Below are 7,498 nucleotides of genomic sequence, written 5' to 3' on the forward strand. Positions count from 1 at the left end.
CCCTTACCTGCGGTGTGACCACCTCATCAAACGTGTTATCCACGACCCTCTCAGCATCCTGAATGCTCCAAAGCCCATCCATCCACAGCTCCAGGGCCGCAATGCGGTCTGCTAGTAGCTGCAGCTGGATGCATTTCTGGCACACGTGGTCATCAGGGACACCAGCAGTGTCCCTGAATTCCCACATAGAGCAAGAGGAGCATAACACGGGGCTGGGCTCTCCTGGCATGACTTACCCTTTAATTAATTTAAATTAATTCACTATCACCAATTAAAGATAAACTCTAAGGCGCTTGTATGGTTTATCAACAGTCCCCGCTACACCAGAAAGACCTTAGCAACTATAAACCACAGAGTTAAAGTTTAAAAAAGAGAAATACGCACCAACCAATCACTTACCTGCTGCCTGGTGACGTCTGATTACTTTTTACCTCTCTCCCCGCTGCTGAGTTGGTAAGACTCGCTGCTCGCGCCCGTTTTTATACCGGGCTCCGCCTCACCTCGCTCCCTGGTCCGAAATGGTCTGGCCTCGGCGCTCGCGCCGGTTTTTATACCGGGCTCCGCCTTACCTCGCTTCCTGGTCTGAACTGGTCGGGCCTCACTGCTCGCGCCAGTTTTTATACCGGGCTCCGCCTCACCTCGCTCCCTGGTTCGAACTGGTCGGGCCTCACTGCTTGCGCTGGTTTTTATACCGGGCTCCACCTCACCTCGCTGCCTGGTCTGAACTGGTCGGGCCTCGCTGCTCATGCTGGTTTTTATACCGGGCTCTGCCTCACCTCGCTCCCTGGTCTGAACTGGTCGGGCCTCGCTGCTCGCGCCGGTTTTTATACCGGGCTCCGCCTCACCTCGCTCCCTGGTCTGAACTGGTCGGGCCTTGCTGCTCGCGCTGGTTTTTATACCGGGCTCCGCCTCACCTCGCTCCCACAACAGTGACTACACCTGAAAAAGTGCTTCATTGGCCGTAAAGCTTTTTGGGACATTCTCGATAAATGCAGGACTTTTTTCTTTTGATCTTCTATACCCGGAACCAATAAAGTTAGAATTGAAACGGTATTTGTAGAAAGGGTTGTGAGACTGTGGAATGCAATGGCCCAGGTTAGCAGATTTAAAACAAGGTTTAAAAACTGGCAGCGTGTGGGAGGAAGGGGAGAGAGAGTCAAGCGAGACACAGATAATATCACCGTGGAAACCACTGGCCCCGAATCTGCTTTAAATCCCCCACTGTATTTTAACCACAATTATTGTCATATTGACATATTGAAGGATTTCAGCAATACAGGAGATTTAACGCTGCCTCTGGGTGGATATATTTAAACTTTCAGCAGCCAGTGAGCAGGGAGCAGATGCTGAGGCTGATTCTTCCGACGGCACCTTCCCGTGCAAGCGCTGGAGATGTAGCACCTGCCCTTTGACCACCTCCCTTCCCACCATCCAGGGCCCCAAACACTCGCTCCAGGTGAAACAGCAAAGTCCTTGAACTTCTTTCAATGTAGTAAACTGTATTCGCTGCTCACACCGCGGGTCTCCTCTATATTCGGGGGACCAAACGTAGATTGGGTGATCACTTTGTGGAACAACTTCATCCAGACCACAAGCGTGACTCTGAGCTTCTGTCCTCGGCATCCTACACTGTTCTAATAAAGCTCAACGGAAGCTCGAGGAACAGCACCTCATCTTTTCATCTGGACTCAATTTCAGTTCATCAATTTCAGTTCATCAATTTCAGTTCATCAATTTCAGTTCATCAATTTCAGTTCATCAATTTCAGTTCATCAATTTCAGTTCATCAATTTCAGTTCATCAATGTCAGTTCATCAGTTTCAGTTCATCAATTTCAGTTCATCAATTTCAGTTCATCAATGTCAGTTCATCAGTTTCAGTTCATCAATTTCAGTTCATCAATTTCAGTTCATCAATTTCAGTTCATATCCACTGTTCCCATTTTGTGGACAGCAGCTGTTGGTAATGACTCTGCTGCTGCCAGTTACACCTCCTCTGGATCCATCTTTTGTTTCTTTGCTTCTCCCAATACCACCCCTACAGCCTTGCACCATCACCCCTTTTGTCATTTAATCTTTCCTGCCTTCCACCCTATCACAGATCTTCCCCTTGTACTTTCCTCCGCTCCCCCTTTCCCTGCCATTTTATTTGCTTAAAACCAGTGATATTTCTAACTTGTTCAAGTTCTGATGAAAGCTCATCAATCTGCGATGCTAACTTTGTGTCTCTCTCCACAGATGCTGCCCGCCCTGCTGAGTGTTTCCAAAATTTTCTATTTTATTGCAATATTCCTGCTGTTTATATTCATTATCCTGCAGCGTACTCCTACTGTTCTCAACATCTTCTATTACTGTTAAATATCAGAGGCGTAGCATTACTGTAATGATCAATGTGATTCATTTCGACTTGTGGTTACACGACAAATTGAATATCACAAAATCAGCGCAATAATGATTGCGGAGGTAAAACACACGGTGCAGGGTCAGTGATTGGAGAATTGCGGTCATGCAGATCTAAATGTATCGACTGGATTCTTGCCCCAATGACTATTGGTACAAATGGGACATGTGACCCCCATCTCTGGTCGGCCTGTCCTGCTGGTGGGATTGGACATACCCAGGGATGGTGATGGGGGAGTCTGGGACATTGGCTGAAAGTTGTGATTCTTTGAGTAGGACTCTTTGAGTATTACTATGTCAGGTTGTTGCTTGACTACTCTGTGGGGCAGCTCTCCCACTTTGAGCACAAGTAAGTGAGCAGCACTTTGCCGCATCGAATGGGTGAGGTTTTAGACCACACCTAGAGCACTGTAAGCAGTTCTGAGACACCACACCTTAGTAACCATATGTAGAATAGGGTGTACCTGTAGGTTTTAGTAAACATTATTAAGAAATATAATATGTGAAATTGTATGTTAAAAGCCTGTATAAAATGGCGAATGTCTTAGAGAAAAGCAGGATGGATAATTATGCCAACCTGACTGAAACTGCTGTGTTTTCAATTACTGAAGTAACGGAATGTAGTGCTAAGTTTATGGAGACTGGTGGGGACGAGAAATGTAATAATATTATGCTTAAAGATACAAGAACTAGAGAAAGAGATAGGAGTTGGGGGCATCCTTCATTGATACAGCTATAGGATGGACAGATTGTTTAGAAAACATTTTTTAAAATGTTCTGTGAAAAGTGAACATCAAAGATAAGGGTACTTTGTTGTGCACAAAAAGTGACCTAGTGAGATTAACAAGGTCATAATATGGCTAACGAGGGAAGCATTACTTTTAGCAGATGTCAGAGGGTTAATTTCTACCCCGTGGGCAAAACGAGCGGAAAAAGGGTATAAAGATACAGGTTTTGAACACTGAAAGTAGCGCGCACCACGTAACCAGAAATTGATAGGAGCTTCAGTCAACAGAACACAGCAAGAACCCAAAGACGCGAGCTTCAGTCAACAGAACACAGCAAGAACCCAACGAAGCGATCTTCAGTCAACAGAACACAGCAAGAACCCAAAGAAGCGAGCTTCAGTCAACATAACACAGCAAGATATATCAGGATACCACACCGCAGTCACTCGGAAGGAACACCAGGGTTAAACGAACAGACTGTGACTATCTTCTTGTTCAGTATTGCTTCTTTCTACTGGAAGTTTAATGCTTAATAATCCTGTTTTATTATACACAATATACCTGTACCCAGAGTGGTTTGTGTAGTCATGGACAAATTATTATAAGAGCTTTTGAAAGCTACACATATATTGGCCTTGAAGCGAGTGCAGTGTAGGTTTACCAGCATGAAAACCGGACTCCAAGGGTTAAATTAGGAGGAGAGGTTACACGAATTACGGTTGTATTCTCGATAATTTAAAGGTTAAGGCGAGATTTGATTGAAGTTTTCAAGATAATAAGGGGAACAGTTAGTATAGATAGAGATAAACTATGTCCACTGCTGGGGAGTCCAGGACTAGAGGGTATAGTCTAAAAATTAGAGCCAGGTCTTTCAGGAGTGAAATTTGGAAACACTTCTACACGCAATGGGTGGTAGAAGTTTGGAACTCTCTTCCACAAACGACAATTGATGCTGGATCAAATGTTAATTTTACATCTGAGATTGATAGATTTTTGTTCATCAATGGTATTAAGGGATATGGGCCAAAAGCGGGTATATGGAGTTAGGTCGCAGATCAGCCATGCTCCCAATGAATGGCGGAACAGGCTGGAGGGGCTAAATGGCCCACTCCTGTTCCTATGTTCATATGTTGTATAAAGTTCTGCTTAGACCTCATCTGGAGTACTGCGTCCAGTTCCGGGTACCACATCTCAGGAATGATATATTGGCCTTGGAGCGGGTGCAACGCAGATTGACCAGAATGATACCGGGGCTGAAAGGCTTAGATTATCAAGAACAGCGGCACAGACTAGGCTTGTATACTTTTGGATATAGAAGATAAAGATGTGATATAATTAAGGTAGTTAAGCTACTGTCAGTTCCGCTCTGTAACACACTGACCTGTTAACTGTTTCCAGATATTGTCGCTCATTTTCACCATTGGATGTGCTGCAGTCTGCTGTCAACAGGCAGTTAAACGGAGCAAGATTTCAGGCCTGGCGGTGAATGCTGCTCCTGACGGATTTCTCTGTCTCCAGGCGCTGGCCGGGATTGGAAAGGCCTTGTGTCACACTAAGTAAAGCTAGAAGTCATCAATATAAGATAGTCACCAATATATTCAATCGGGAGTTCATGAGATAGTTATTTACTCAAAGTACGCGCTACCATAGGTAATAATTGAGGTAAATAGCATTGATGCATTTCAGGCGGAGTTAGATAAGTACATGAGGGAGACAGCAATAGAAGCATATGCTGAAAGTTAGATGATGAGGGCTGGGAGTAGGCACGTGTGCAGCATAAACGCCGGCAGAGACCAGTTGTGCCGAATGGCCTTTTCCTGTGCTGTACATTCGCTGCAAAGTGTCTGAAAGGTTCAGAGACCCGCACCTCCTTTAGGCTCCAGAATTTATGCAATTATTATCGAGAAGCCTCTTAATAGCCTCGCGTCCTTGCATCTCACCACCTCTGATGGAAGGTCAAACTCCCCACAGAATCAATTCTGCCCGAGCCGTCATCGCGGGGTTCTTTCATTTTGCGGTTTTGAAACAGGACAGAGACACAAATCTGTTTCCTTCATTGACCCTGTGATTCGCTATTCTGCGGGTATGAGAGAGAGAGAGAGAGAGAGAGAGCGAGATGGACAGACCGGGAGAAAGATATAGGCATCCTTGTCAACCTATTTAATTGCTAGCCCCTGCAGTTTGTAAAGATGATCAACGGAAGGACGTGTATTTTATCGCTTTGCCCGACTTCAGAACATCCCAAAGCGCTTTACCGCCAATTGTGTTAGAACTTGGTGTTCCCGCCCTGGACTTGGGAAACTGCAGCAAATTCGCAACAGCTTCTTCCTCTCTTTTCCTCTCTCTCTCTCTCTCTCTCTCTATTTCTCTCTCCCTCTCTCTCGCTGTCTGTCTGTTTGTTTCTCTCTCTTTCTCTGTCTGAATCTCTATCAGACGGTTTCCCTCCTTCTTTATAACTGAACAGCGACATGCATTCGCAGCCTGTCCCGGGGTGAGTTACTATGGGGAATCACTGGGACCACAGGCTCGCTGTAAGGTCTCCTCCTTAGATGGGAAGCCCGGAGAGAGAGGCTGACGTGCGCAATGTTGAAGCGGTGAATAATGGCACCTACATTCGTAGTTATTTCTAACATTTTATTATGCTCTATTTGAGATGCTGTGCACTCCAATGACTCGCTATCTCTGTGCCTGTATCTTCGTTTCTCTCTCTGTCTGTTCCTCCTTCTCTGTCTCTCTGTGTCCCTATTTCTGCCTCGTATTCTGTTTCTCTCCCTGCTGTCTCACTCTCTCTCTCTCTCGCTATCTTTCTATCTGACACAGATTCATTCCCTGTCTGTGGGCCTGTCTCTCCATCTCTTTTCTCTATCTATCCATCTCTGCGTGTGTGTGCAGCTGTGTTTGGATTTGTGTGTGTGGATCTCTGTACACATTAAAAGGATTAGACCATTCAGCCCCTCTACCATGTTCCACAATTCAAATCGGTCATGGCTGATCTGTATCTTAACTCCATTTTTGCCGTAAACTTTAATAACCTTGCCTAACAACAATCTATCGATCTTAGTTTTGAAATTTCTCTGCTATCGCTTCTCACTCTGTCTATTTGAATTGCTCCGCAGGTCAGGAAGTTTTTGCAGGGAGAGGCTTTAGATGCTCAGACTGGAAGGAAGTTTAGAGTGGTGTTCCCCAGGGGTCGATAGTAGGACCGCTACTCTTTTTGATGAAGATTAATGAACTTGGGTATAGAGGGCATAATTTCAAATTTTGCAAATAATACGAAACACGGTAATGTGGTAAACAGTGAAGACGATAGTAACAGACTACAGGAGGACATATACAGACTGGTTAAATGGGCAGACACGAGACAGATGAAATTTAACGCAGAGAAGTGTGAAGTGATATATTTTGGTAGGAAGAATGAGGAGAGGCAAAATTAATTAAATGGTACAATTTTAACATGAACAATTATTTACTTTAATCGGCGCCCTCTGGAGATCACTGGCCCCGAAACTGGTCAGAACGCTCCCCCCCTGCATTTTCTTAACCGCCTCTAAATGGTACAATTTTAAAGTGGATGCTAGAACAGGGAGACATGGGGTGTGCGTACATAGATCTGTGAAGCGGTCAGGACACGTTGAGAAGGCTGTTAAAAAAGCACGTGGGATCCTTGGTCAGGCCTCAGCTGGAGTATTTTCTTCAATTCTGGTCACCACGCTTCAGGAAGAAAGTCAAGGCCTTGGAGAGAGTGCAGAATAGATTTACTGGAATGGTACCAGGGGTGAGGGACTTCATTTATGTGAAGAGACTGGAGAAGCTGGGATTTTTCTCTTTAGCGTAGAGAATGCAAGAAGAGATTTGATAGTAATGTTCAAAATTATGAACGATTTTGATAGAGTTCATCGGGAGAAAAGTTTAAAAAGTCATATTAAAGGTGATAAAACCTCGCTAGGCACGGATGGGGGTCGAACCCATGATCTTCGATTTACGAGACCAACGCCTTACCACTTGGCCACCGCGCCATCAGTGGTAGCCTGGCTAGCAAATTCTGAATTGTTTCAATTAGGTTAAAATAGCACAGGCACAAATGGACGAAAATAAAGCAGGATAGTGGAGCAGGCAACTGATCCGCCTCATTTGCATGAATACTTCCATAAAACCTTTCACAGAAACATTGAATCATACATCGCAGAAGGAGGCCATTTGGCCCATCGTGCTCTTGAAATCGCCATCCAATTAGTCCCAGCTCTTTCCCCATACCCTGCAAACATTTCTTCTTCAAGTATTTATCCAATTCCTTTTTAAAAGTAACTATTGAATCTGCTTCCACCACCCTTTCAGGCAGAGCATTACAGATCATAACAACTCGCAACGTAA

General features: G+C 44.8%; 1 non-coding gene across 1 annotated transcript; it reads right to left on the bottom strand.

Annotated features, from left to right (window-relative positions):
* Positions 1-7,071: 7,071 nt before the first annotated feature.
* On the bottom strand, positions 7,072-7,143 carry trnat-cgu (transfer RNA threonine (anticodon CGU)). The gene has a single exon. It is a non-coding gene; the product is annotated as a tRNA-Thr (tRNA).
* Positions 7,144-7,498: the final 355 nt, after the last annotated feature.

The sequence above is a fragment of the Somniosus microcephalus genome, unplaced genomic scaffold (genome assembly GCF_052327205.1).
Source record: "Somniosus microcephalus isolate GS21.2 unplaced genomic scaffold, FLI_Smic_1.0 unresolved_chr1, whole genome shotgun sequence".
Lineage (NCBI taxonomy): Eukaryota > Metazoa > Chordata > Chondrichthyes > Squaliformes > Somniosidae > Somniosus > Somniosus microcephalus.